Genomic DNA, 12,521 nt, shown 5'->3' on the forward strand with positions numbered 1-12,521 from the left:
AGACAGCTAATCTGCAATGTCTCACATGTAGTAGAAAAATATGTATAAAACAATCCTATCCTATGCCATAGCAAAAGGAGTAAAGTTGAAAAGTAAAAAAAAAATCATTATTATGCCACATTCTTCCTGTGTATCATTTCTCTTAATGCAGTGTGTTGTCTATCAGTATCATCTTCAATTCCAAATTTTTCAAACACCTATACTGATGGACAATTACATCGTTTCATACATATGTAAAGTTTATCTGTTAGACAAAGAAAAGGGAGATTAATTCTACAGAATTCGGTAGAAGTTAAATTTTAGGTGCATGAAACTATATATAAATCAGAAAATACAGTGTCATTCATCAGAATACACAAGAAAAAAGACACTATCACACAGACAAATCACAAAAAATTCAATGAGGTACCATATATTAAGAGTGTGTCACAGTACAGAGTAGTAATCAGTGCTGAGCCTCTTTGCGTAACATTTTCCGTGCACAAATGGAGACGAATTATTGTAACGTGTGAGGGTGAGTCAAATGAAAACCTTAAATATTTTTTAAAATATTATTTATTGTGCAGAAGTGGTACAAAGCTGTGTCACTTTTTAAAACATAATCTCCCCAACTCTCAATGCTAGTCCTCAAACGCTTACAAAGTGCATAAATTCCATTAGAAAAAAAATTCGTTTGGTAGTCCGCGCAACCACTCATGCACCGCGTGGCGTACCTCTTCATCAGAACGGAACTCCTTTCCTCCCATTGCATCTTTGAGTGGTCCAAACATACGGAAATCACTTGGGGCAAGGTCTGGTGAGTATGGTGGATAAGGAAGACACTCAAAATGCAGGTCTGTCATTGTCGCAACTGTTGTACGGGCAGTGTGAGCCTTGCGTTGTCATGTTGCAAAAGGACACCTGCTGACAGCAATCCACGTCGCTTTGATTTGATTGCAGGCTGCAGATGATTTTTTGGGAGATCTGATGATGCACGGGTGACAGTGGTCCCTCTAAGCATGTAATGCTCGAAAATGACACCTTTTTCGTCCCAAAAGCGAGTCAGCATAACTTTCCCTGCTGATGGTTCTGTTCGAAACTTCTTTGGCTTTGGTGATGAGGAATGGCGCCATTCCTTGCTCGCTGTCTTCGTTTCCGGTTGGTGGAAGTGAACCCAGGATTTCTCCCCAGTAAGGATTCTTGCAAGGAAGCCATCACCTCGCTCAAAGCGCCGAAAAAGTTCTTCACAAGCATCAACAGGTCGTTCTCTCATTTCAGGAGTCAGCTGCCGTGGCACCCATCTTACAGACACTTTGTGGAACTGCAGCACATTATGCACATTGTGGTGTGTTGACCCATGACTAATCTGCAAACATGCTCCAATGTCATTCAGTGTCACTCGACGGTTTTCCTTCCCTATGGCTTCAACTGCTGCAACGTTCTGTGGAGTCACAACTCGTTGTGCCTGACCTGGACGAGGAGCATCTTCCACCGAAGTCACACCATTTGTGTACTTCCTACTCCATTCGTAGACTCGATGCAATGCAAACATGCATCACCGTACTGATCATTCATCGATGAATTTCAATAGGTTTCACACCTTCTCTGCGCAAAAACCGAATAACAGAACGCTGTTCTTCCCTGGTGCAAGTCGCAAGTGGGGCGGCCATCTTTATACTGATACTGCGTCGGTATGTGTGTATCTGCACTGTGCTGCCACCTACAGGCCATTCTGCGCGCTGTTTGTAGCACGCTTACCAACTTACAGGATAACGGCTCGAAATTTCGATTTGTTATTACAAATTTAAGGTTTTCATTTGACTAACCCTTGTATGTTGTGTTGCTCCAATGAAAAAAATGGCAGTAATTGTTTAGTAAAAAGGTTGAATAATTCGCGTCAGTTAATCATAAACTCCACGTGAAAGAAATAACTTTGTTGTCTTAAGTCTCGTTACCTTCTTCACTCTTGTGCTACATCTACTCAAAAACTTACTCTTTGGGCTTATGAACACGAAATGCACCTACATGGCATAAAAATTCGCTATCTTCGTCTCAATACACACTTCAAATAACAATTCCCTTCTCAGTTTTCGTCCAATAATTTTCACGTAAGCAATACTTCATAGCCACAATAGCAAATATTACCGTTCAGTAAACACAGCATCACTACTTCACAATAGGTCCTGAAAAATTTATAATATCAAAATACCCATCCCTCTTCTTTCAAAACAACACAGTTACCATTCTAACTGTCTGTATATCTCATGAAAAGTGGCAGAAAGTGTCTCTGTATTATCATCAATGTGTACAGCGAAAAATATTTCTCAAGTGAACAACACACTGCTGATAACATGGGTAACTTGGCAGAACTGGTTTTAAAACAATACTGTCAATGTTCATTTTACCAGAAGTTATTTATTTTTATTCGGTTTGATGATGAAATGTCGAAGTTCGTAACATTTTGTTTAGCGTACTCGTCGTGGCAGCAAATCGAGCGAGTTATTGCGCGATAAATGAAGTTTGTTGCTCGACGATAGTCGCCCGATTCTTGCCAAAATTTGACTACTGTGGTACAGGAGTCATTCTGGCATGCAGTGAAATAGCATTGTTTATCGCCAGCTGTTGCTGTGCCCTGTAACGCTAGAAATATTTTCGAAATAGATGACATATACTTCTGTCATCTATCTACTTCTGTCTTATGACATAATTCTTCTTTCGAAGATTGAAATGGTATTAACTGCGACGATCCAAAAGAAAAAACTTCACATAAAAAAATAATAGTGTTGCCTTTTACCATACTGATGTTACTTACCATATCAGAGCTCTGTTGTGCTACTAACCACATTCATGTTCATCACTTTTCCTTTACTACGAGCAAGCTAATGAAGGATATTCATGCAATTAAAAATAGAGTTCAAGAAAAACAGGGTCCTTAACATATGCTCTAACCATTATGTACTCGTTTCTACAATACATCGTAATTCCTAACCGCAGCATCTTTCTACTATATTATCATTATCCTCGTAATCATCATCATCAATAATCACTAATACTTTTAACATATTTATCTCTACTGTATCATCATAATAACCTCACATCTCACGATACTACCATATCGCGTAAATAATCAGTAGTAAATGGTCCCTGCTCTGCTTCATTAATGTGTACTTGCACGTGAAACAGTCCGCAGTCACACTTCATAAATAACACTACTGAGCAAATAAGCCTTCACTAATACACTACTGAGGACGAAAAGAAAATCCCCACTAATATACATATTATCTTATAAACAATTTCCTTCAGTGAACACACTCTTACCTTTAACAATCCGTAATTATTCCTTGAACTGATAGAAAATCCTTCATATACTTCCAATTCATCAGTAACACTATTATTTGCAAAACAGACATCATTTGTGCAATAAAACTACTGTCTCATTAATCTGTATACCTCATCAGAAATAAATCTTTCATTTTATAACTAGTGACTGCCACTGCTGTCTGTAAAGGCGATGGTGTTCAAAGCTGTGTCCTTGTTTCGCCAAACTGTGTTTCATTTCCAAAAATTTCGTATTAGAAGACGTTAACTTAAAGCACAAATCCCGGGACGATCTGTAAGATGTCCCAGACATTTCTATAAGAGATCAAAGTTTAGTGTTTTAGCAGCGGTAAAAATTGGGTGATGTGAGGCATTATATATTGCCGGAATTGCAAGTCGCTGTTCCGTAGCACATTCCTGTAGCTTATTGTTACGTATGTGTGACAGTCGAACTTCAGTGAAAATGCAGCTTCTTTTTCCCTACATTTTTTACAAACGGTATCAAATATTTATTAAATGCGAGAGATTTTTCATTTTAACAATTTCCTTAACTGGATAAAATTTTGTTACTGTCGTGAAATTCTTGTAATCAGAGCGTTCATTTTGTCAGTATTGGAATGTACTTTGCCGCCAATATGACACAGTCACAGCTCTCAAGTCACTAAAATTACTTTCACCATATTTACATTAGGAAAGAAGAAGGTTCAAAACAAACGGCTCTGAGCACTATGGGTCATCAGCACTGCAGTGGTCATCAGTCCCCTAGAACTTAGAACTACTTAAACCTAACTAACCTAAGGGCATCACACACATCCATACCCGAGGCAGGATTCGAATATGCGACCGTAGCGGTCGCGCGGTTCCAGACTGTAGCGCCTAGAACCGCTCGGCCTCTTCGGCCGGCAAAGGAGAAGGAATTTCCTTGCATTTATCGAATAAAAGGATAGTAAGAGAAAGCGAGTGTATCAGGAAGTTGAGAAATAGTTAACACTCAGATCGGGGAGGCATCGTTTGCCAGTTGATGTATCCAAAAATGAGTAATGGATCCCTTACCTACATTTGAACATAATAAAAGGCTTGGAATTCAGATTGTGACTTCTTTTCGTAATTATTTTGTTCCAATGCTGAGTGCTCAGCATAATTGCGCGCGGATTGTTCACTGTCTTGTGTGAATGTGTATTTTTGTATGAGAAAATAGTCGCCTAAGTTGTCTGTACGAAAATGTTTGTACACGTAACAGTATTTTCTGTATCTACAAAACTTCATTGGTATGCCACCAAGACTATTCACTGCTCCGACTGCGAGAGTAGCCATGTCCTCGCGATCAGTCACCTAAGTGCCATGAATACATAAAGATACGGAAAACGCCAAAATATGAATAAGAATTTAATTTTATCCATATTTCGCAACTTCACTCTATTCATTACACGGGAGGTGTGAATTAAGCAAACGCCTTCAGTCACAAATTCTCGTGTTTTATTCAGTACACGATGCATTTCGGACCTTGTGAGTTCATCATCAGGTGTAATTCGTCTTAATACATGCTTTATTTTTCTCTTGAATGAGGTGAAATGCATATTTCTGTCACGAAAAGGTTTGATGTTCGGTTACGAATTTCGTAATTCAAACACGAAAAATATTTGTGAAACAGTGGAAAAGATGAACAGTGTAAACTTGCAAAATAATCCAAGAAGCGCGTTTTTAACGTTTTAGCACGAGCAGAACATAGTTTCTACTTGTCCGCTAATTTCTTTTACCTTTGTTTTACGATGTTCTTTCCGTTGTTTCATATGTGTAAATATGGAGTTCATTTTAGCTAACAGTTCATCTATGTCATTACGCTGATTTGTTTTCATATTTTCATTTCTGTTTGAAGGTCACGTAATCTAGTTGCAAAACCGCTAATTATTGTTAAAGGTCTTTTTTAATTTCTTCCCTGTGTGATTTCATATTCTCTTCCTGTGATTTTCTTATTTCTTCCCTCGGTGACTTAAAGTTTTCTTCTTGTGTTTTGTCGATTTTCTTACTCATTCCATCTTACGTTTCTTGAATCACCTGGCGAGCTGATTCTAGAAAATATGTGGGATTCGCGCCGCGTGGTTCTCTATAACTGTTCACTGAAGCCGATGTGTGTTGAGTTCCTTCAAATAACGTTGACACAAAACTTGATTCTCATTTGTCTGTTACAAGTTGTGGTAAACTTTCACACGACTGTGGCGACTTTGGAAAGCTTTCGCTAGACTATGGCGACTTATCGCCGTCAGACTCAACTTCAGAATTTGCTTGTTCATTACCTATCGTTAGTTCTGCTTCATTATTATTCGCTGATTTGGTTAATAATAGTGGATACGTGCAATTTCCTGTAGTCTCATGTAAACTATTGGTATTTGCTAATCAAGTTTGTTTATATCATCCTATATCGACTCGTTGTTTTGCAACACCCTCTGTTGTCTTGTGCCACGACGAACTTTCATATAGTTTTCCGCTGTACCTAACACGAGGAAACGATATTTCTCGGTAAACAATGTTTGCTACATGACCGAAAAAAAATTAAAACAAAACTATACTAATGTGCAAGCTAACACTCAACAAAGAAAGAATTCCAGACAGAATCTATACTATTATGCCAACTGTTTACGTGAAGAGGCAATCGATAATTGCCACGCGACACCAAATTTCACAGAATTTCAAATGAATTGCCTCCAAAAGAAGAACAACATAAGGATAATTAGCCCAGTGGTATTTTTGTTTTCGAGCAATCCAACACTATCTGACTACGTATTACCAAAAAATCTATTGAAATATCCTGGCAGAAAGATTTCCGTATGCCACCTTTCCACCATATCTGTTACAGTACGGAATTTAGCCCAACCTTTCCTGTTGTTGTTGTTGTTGTTGTGGTCTTCAGTCCTGAGACTGGTTTGATGCAGCTCTCCTTGCTACTCTATCCTGTGCAAGCTTCTTCATCTCCCAGTACCAACTGCAGCCTACATCCTTCTGAATCTGCTTAGTGTATTCATCTCTTGGTCTCCCTCTACGATTTTTACCCTCCACACTGTCCTCTAATACTAAAATGATGATCCCTCTACGACTCAGAACATGTCCTACCAACCGATCCCTTCTTCCAGTCAAGTTGTGCCACAAGCTCCTCTTCTCCCCAATTCTATTCAATACCTCCTCATTAGTTATGTGATCTACCCATGTAATCTTCAGCATTCTTCTGTAGCACCACAGTTCGAAAGCTTCTATTCTCTTCTTGTCTAAACTATTATCCTCGACGTTTCTCTTCCATACATGGTTACACTCCATACAAATACTTTCAGAAACGACTTCCTGACATTTAAATCTATACTCGATGTTAACAAATTTTTCTTCTTCAGAAACGCTTTCCTTGCCATTGCCAATCTACATTTTATATCCTCTCTACTTCGACCATCATCAGTTATTTTGCTCCCCGATTAGCAAAACTCCTTTACTACTTTAAGTGTCTCATTTCCTAATCTAATGCCCTCAGCATCACCCGACTTAATTCGACTACATTCCATTATCCTCGTTTTGCTTTTATTGATGTTAATCTTATTCCCTCCTTTCAAGACACTGTCCATTCCGTTCAACTGCTCTTCCAAGTCCTTTACTGTCTCTGACGGAATTACAATGTCATTGGCGAACCTCAAAGTTTTTATTTCTTCTCCATGGATTTTAATACCTACTCCGAACTTATCTTTTGTTTCCTTTACTGCTTGCTCAATATACAGATTGAATAACATCGCGGAGAGGCTACAACCCTGTCTCACTCCCTTCCCAAACGCTGCTTCCCTTTCTTATATCTCGACCCTTATAACTGCCATCTGCTTTCTGTACAAATTGTAAATAGCCTTTCGCTCCCTGTATTTTACCCCTGCCACCTTTAGAATTAGAAAGACAGTGTTCCAGTCAACATTGTCAAAAGCTTTCTCTAAGTCTACAAACGCTAGAAGCGTAGATTTGCCTTTCCTTAATCTTTTTTCTAAGATAAGTCGTAAGGTCAGTACTGCCTCACGTGTTCGAACATTTCTGCGGAATCCAAACTTATCTTCCCCGAGGTCGGATTGTATCAGTTTTTCGATTCGTCTGTAAAGAATTCGCGTTAATATTTTGCAGCTGTGACTTATTAAACTGATAGTTCGGTAATTTTCACATTTGTCAACACCTGCTTTCTTTGGGATTGGAATTATTACATTCTTCTTGAAGTCTGAGGGTATTTCGCCTGACTCATACATCTTGCTCACCAGATGGTAGAGTTTTGTCAGGGCTGGCTCTCCCAAGGCTGTCAGTAGTTCTAAAGGAATGTTGTCTACTCCAGAGGCCTTGTTTCCACTCAGGTCTTTCAGTGCTCTGTCAAACTCTTCAAGCAGTATCATATCTCCCATTTCATCTTCATCTACATCCTCTTCCATTTCCAAAATATTGTCCTCAAGAACATCGCCCTTGTATAGACCCTCTATATACTCCTTCTACCTTTCTGCTTTCCATTCTTTGCTTAGAACTGGGTTTCCATAAAAGCTCTAGATATTCATGCAAGTGGTTCTCCTTTCTCCAAAGGTCTCTTTAATTTTCCTGTAGGCAGTATCTATCTTACCCCTACTGAGATAAGCCTCTACATCCTTACATTTGTCCTCTAGCCATCCCTGCTTAGCCATTTTGCACTTCCTGTCGATATCATTTTTGAGACGATTGTATTCCTTCTTGCCCGCTTCATTTACTGCATTTTTGTATTTTCTCCTTTCATCAATTAAATTCAATATCTCTTCTGTTACCCAAGGGTTTTATCTAGCCCTCGTCTTTGTGCCTATTTGATCCTCTGCTGCTTTCAGTATTTCATCCCTCAGAGCTACCCATTATTCTTCTACTGTTTTTCTTTCCCCCATTCCCCTAAATAGTTATCTAATGCTCTGTACAACCTCTGGTTCTTTCAGTTTATCCAGGTCCCATCTCCTTAAATTCCCACCTTTTTGCAGTTTCTTCAGTTTTAGCCTACAGTTCATAACCAATAGATTGTGGTCAGACTCCACATCTGCCCCTGGATATGTCTTACAATTTAAAACCTGGTTCCTAAATCTCTGTCTTAACATTATATAATCTATCTGATACCTTCTAGTATCCCCAGGGTTCTTCCATGTATACAACCTTCTTTCATGATTCTTGAACCAAGTGTTAGCTATGATTAAGTTGTGCTCTGCCCAAAATTCTACCAGGCAGTTTCATCTTTCATATCTAAGTCCCAATCCATATTCACCTACTATGTTTCCTTCTGTCCCTATTCCTACTTTCGAATACCAGTCACCCATGACTATTAAATTTTCGTCTCCCTTCATTACCTGAATAATTTCTATTATCTCATCATACATTTCATCAATTTCTTCGTCATTTGCAGAGCTAGTTGGCATGTAAACTTGTACTACAGTAGTAGGCGTGGACCTGGTGTCTATCTTGGCCACAATAATGCGTTCACTATGCTATTTGTAATAGCTTACCCGTACTCCTATTTTTTTATTCATTATTAAACCTACTCCTGCAGTACCCCTATTTGATTTTGTATTTATAACCCTGTCTTGTTTCTCCTGCCACCGAACTTCACTAATTCCCACTATATCTAACTTTAACCTATCCATTTCCCTTTTTAAATTTTCTAACCTACCTGCCCAATTAAGGGATCTGACATTTCATGCTCCGATCCGTAGAACGCCAGTATTCAGTCTCCTGATAACGACGTCCTGTTGAGTAGTCCCCGCCTGGAGATGCGAATGGGGGACTATTTTACCTCCGGAATATTTTACCCAAGAGGACGCCATCATCATTTAATAATACAGTAAAGCTGCATGCCCTCGGGAAGAATTCCGGCTGTAGTTTCCCGTTGCTTTCAGCCGTTCGCAGTACGAAAACAGCAAGACCATTTAGGTTAGTTTTACAAGGCCAAATCAGTCAATCATCCAGACTGTTGCCCCTGCAACTACAGATAAGGCTGCTGCCCCTCTTCAGGAACCACACGTTTGTCTGGCCTCTCAACAGATACCCCTCCGTTGTGGTTGCGCCTACGGTACGGCTATCTGTATCGTTGAGGCACGCACTCCTCCCCATCAACGGCAAGGTCCATTGTTCATGGTTCCTACCACTGTATAAAAATCTACGTACTACGAAAGCTATGTATTCATAAACCTTTATCCAACTTACACTCGTATGTGAACCAATGACTAAACAGAACATAATTGGGACTGAACTGTAACTAATCTAAATTCAGCTTGTCTCTGTATTAAAAGCTCAACGGAAGTAATAGAATTATCTGCCCCCAACCAACATTTCCACTCGCCTCGCGTTTTGACAATATTGTTGCAGATTTATCGAAATCACAACAGCAAAAAGCAACTAGTCAGTGGATAAGCTAGATTTCTCTTTTTAAATGGATATTCAAACTGTGGCATGTAGCAATGACAAACAGTAGGGTTGGGGGAGTAGCTGTTCCTACGAAATAATTTTCGAAGACAACGACATTGCTCTGAACAATACTACGCTTAACAAAGTGAACAATGAATTTAAAAGGGTACAATGTTAAAAGAGAATTTCTATAAGAATCAAAGAGCTTAATCAATTAATATGTTAATGAGTGACTCAGGGAAGTGGGGTGGTCTTTCTCTCAGCTTTGAACAAGTTAATTAGCTCACCATAATCATTCTTTGCTCCGCAATGCTGCAGTCTCACCTCAAATTTCTTCTCTTTAAAAATAATAACATTATTCAAATATATATGCCTTTCATCTTTCATTGTATACATCATATTCATCCTATGTGTCATTTCTTCATCTAACAGATACAATCACAGGTCCATACGGCACTACGAAATTCGTCAATCACCTACCACACTTCGATTAAGAATGTATCCGACTGTGTAGGGGCAAAGATTGTGCCACGACAAGATCAAATATTATTTAACAGTAACGTAACTTGCTCTCACTCTGACGTGCACATCGATCACATACAAAATCAAAATGACATGGCCATCTTGCAATTGTACTGTTCAAACAGCAAAACATATCCACGACTTTTAGTGTCTTGTTTCTCAATGCAATTCCCTCCGCAACGCCTGATTTAATTCGACTGTTTTATTGTTTATTTATTTGTGGGCATTTACAAGTGACCTACCACCATATTACTAAGACAGTTTTACTCTCATACAACGAAATTTTACATGTACAGTTGGTGAAACCTTTTTGTTATTACTCATTTTTAATAAGGATTAATAATACTGCAGCTTTAAGTACTTATAGTCTTAATAGTAATTAAGAAACGAAAATCTTAAAATTAACCATTTATGAATAGAAGATAGGAATTTATGAAGACAGAGAAGTGTTAATGACGAATTATAACTTTTTAACACTTATTATAAACTCGAAAAAAAATTAACGAAAATATATAACATCCTTGCATTTGAGATGGATAGATAAAGGGTGCTAACCATCTATCATTGCATTCGATTACCCTTCTTTTGCTTTTATTAATGTTCATTTTATATCATCCTTTCAAGAATGTGTCCATTTCGTTCAACGGCACTGCCGAGTCCTTCGTGATAGCACTGGTTGATTTCATAATTGGTCTTGGTCCTGATCAGTTCGTTAACATTTGGCAATGGATAAATCTAAGCTGTCACCTGAACTCCCGTTTGCGTTGCGTTTCTATACTTTCTTTCAGTTTCACCCTCTGTTTACTCCGTGTTTCTGTTGTCAGAGAAGAAGCAAGGCAAAACTGAGTCAGTGGTGAGTTTGTCAGTCGAGCTGACTTCCGGAAATTTAGCACTTCATCGATAGATGCAAAACTGTGCGCTACTCGTCACCAGCGTTGCTGAACGTTAACGTGGGGGAAGTGATAACAGACCTTAGCTTAGTGCACGTCTGGACTGCCGTCGGCTGCGTTCCTCACAATGCCGATCATGCAACGATGTCCTCGCAACGTTGCGAGATTAAACGAGGAGCCAATGGTACGGGCAGAGAAACTGCGGCGTGCTGAGCCCTTCATAAAGCAGCTCCAACGAGGACACATATCATCCTAGCGACATAGTCGTCTCACAACTCAGCCCTCGTAGTCCGCAGATGCGGTTGAAACTGTGGCTGGACAGCGCGATGCCTGGAAGCAGAGTGAATAGGGCACGTGTCTGCTCGGGGCCGCCATTCACGTGGAGACTCGTGTTCGTGACGCGGCTCACCTGTAACTCCTGTGCAAGTGTCAGCACTGTGGCTCATCACAGCCACGGCAGACGAGTCAGCTCCTGTCGTGTTCCGGTGACTGCAGAGAATCAGAAGGGACTTGCGAAATGAATTGCACTAATGATTCCCGCAGACATCTATACGACACTGAAAGCGTAATTAAGACGCTACTTAAGTCACATAGTAATACTTCACGTTCCTAATAGTAAGTAACTGGTGTTATCCCAGATCACTATGGACAGCGTGATGACAGTGATTCCAAGTATGAAAAAGGCCGCTACATGTAAAGATCACAGATAATTATAACTCAGACTTCGAAAATATCAACAAGAATAATACATAGAAATTGGTTTCTGAGAAAGCAGAGACGCAAGAGAAGCTGACATACGCTTAGTGCAATTGCAGAACGTTTTAGGGTCAACAAAAAAATTGGTTCAAATTGCTCTGAGCACTATGGGACTTAACTTCTGAGGTCATCAGTCCCCTAGAACTTAGAACTACTTAAACCTAACTAACCTAAGGACATCACACACATCCATGCCCAAGGCTACCGTAGCGGTCGCGCGGTTCCAGACTGTAGCGCCTAGAACCGCTCGGCCACCCCGGCCGGCGTTTTAGGGTCAACAGTTAAATTTTTTAAGCTTTGGTAGGCCTCAGGAAAACATTCCACTCTGTTAACTAGAACAGTCTAATGTAAATTCTGAAACTGATTACACTAGGCTACAGAGACGGAAGAGTTATGGAAGAATATACGGAGAGTAAACAACGACAGTAAAGATAAGAAGTAAATAAAAAGGAAGCCAATCTGTCCCCATCCCAACTGAACATGTAATAAATGACTGCAAAGAATAGTGTGTCGGTAGCAGAATATATGGACAAACAATGTAGATTTGTAAATATGTGGATGACAGTTGTCATAGCTTCCCTTGAAAGAAATCTGAAAATAATCGTAGAAGTGATACGTATAGTATTAAAGGATGAGTATAAAATA

The sequence above is a fragment of the Schistocerca piceifrons genome, chromosome 4, assembly GCF_021461385.2.
Source record: "Schistocerca piceifrons isolate TAMUIC-IGC-003096 chromosome 4, iqSchPice1.1, whole genome shotgun sequence".
Lineage (NCBI taxonomy): Eukaryota > Metazoa > Arthropoda > Insecta > Orthoptera > Acrididae > Schistocerca > Schistocerca piceifrons.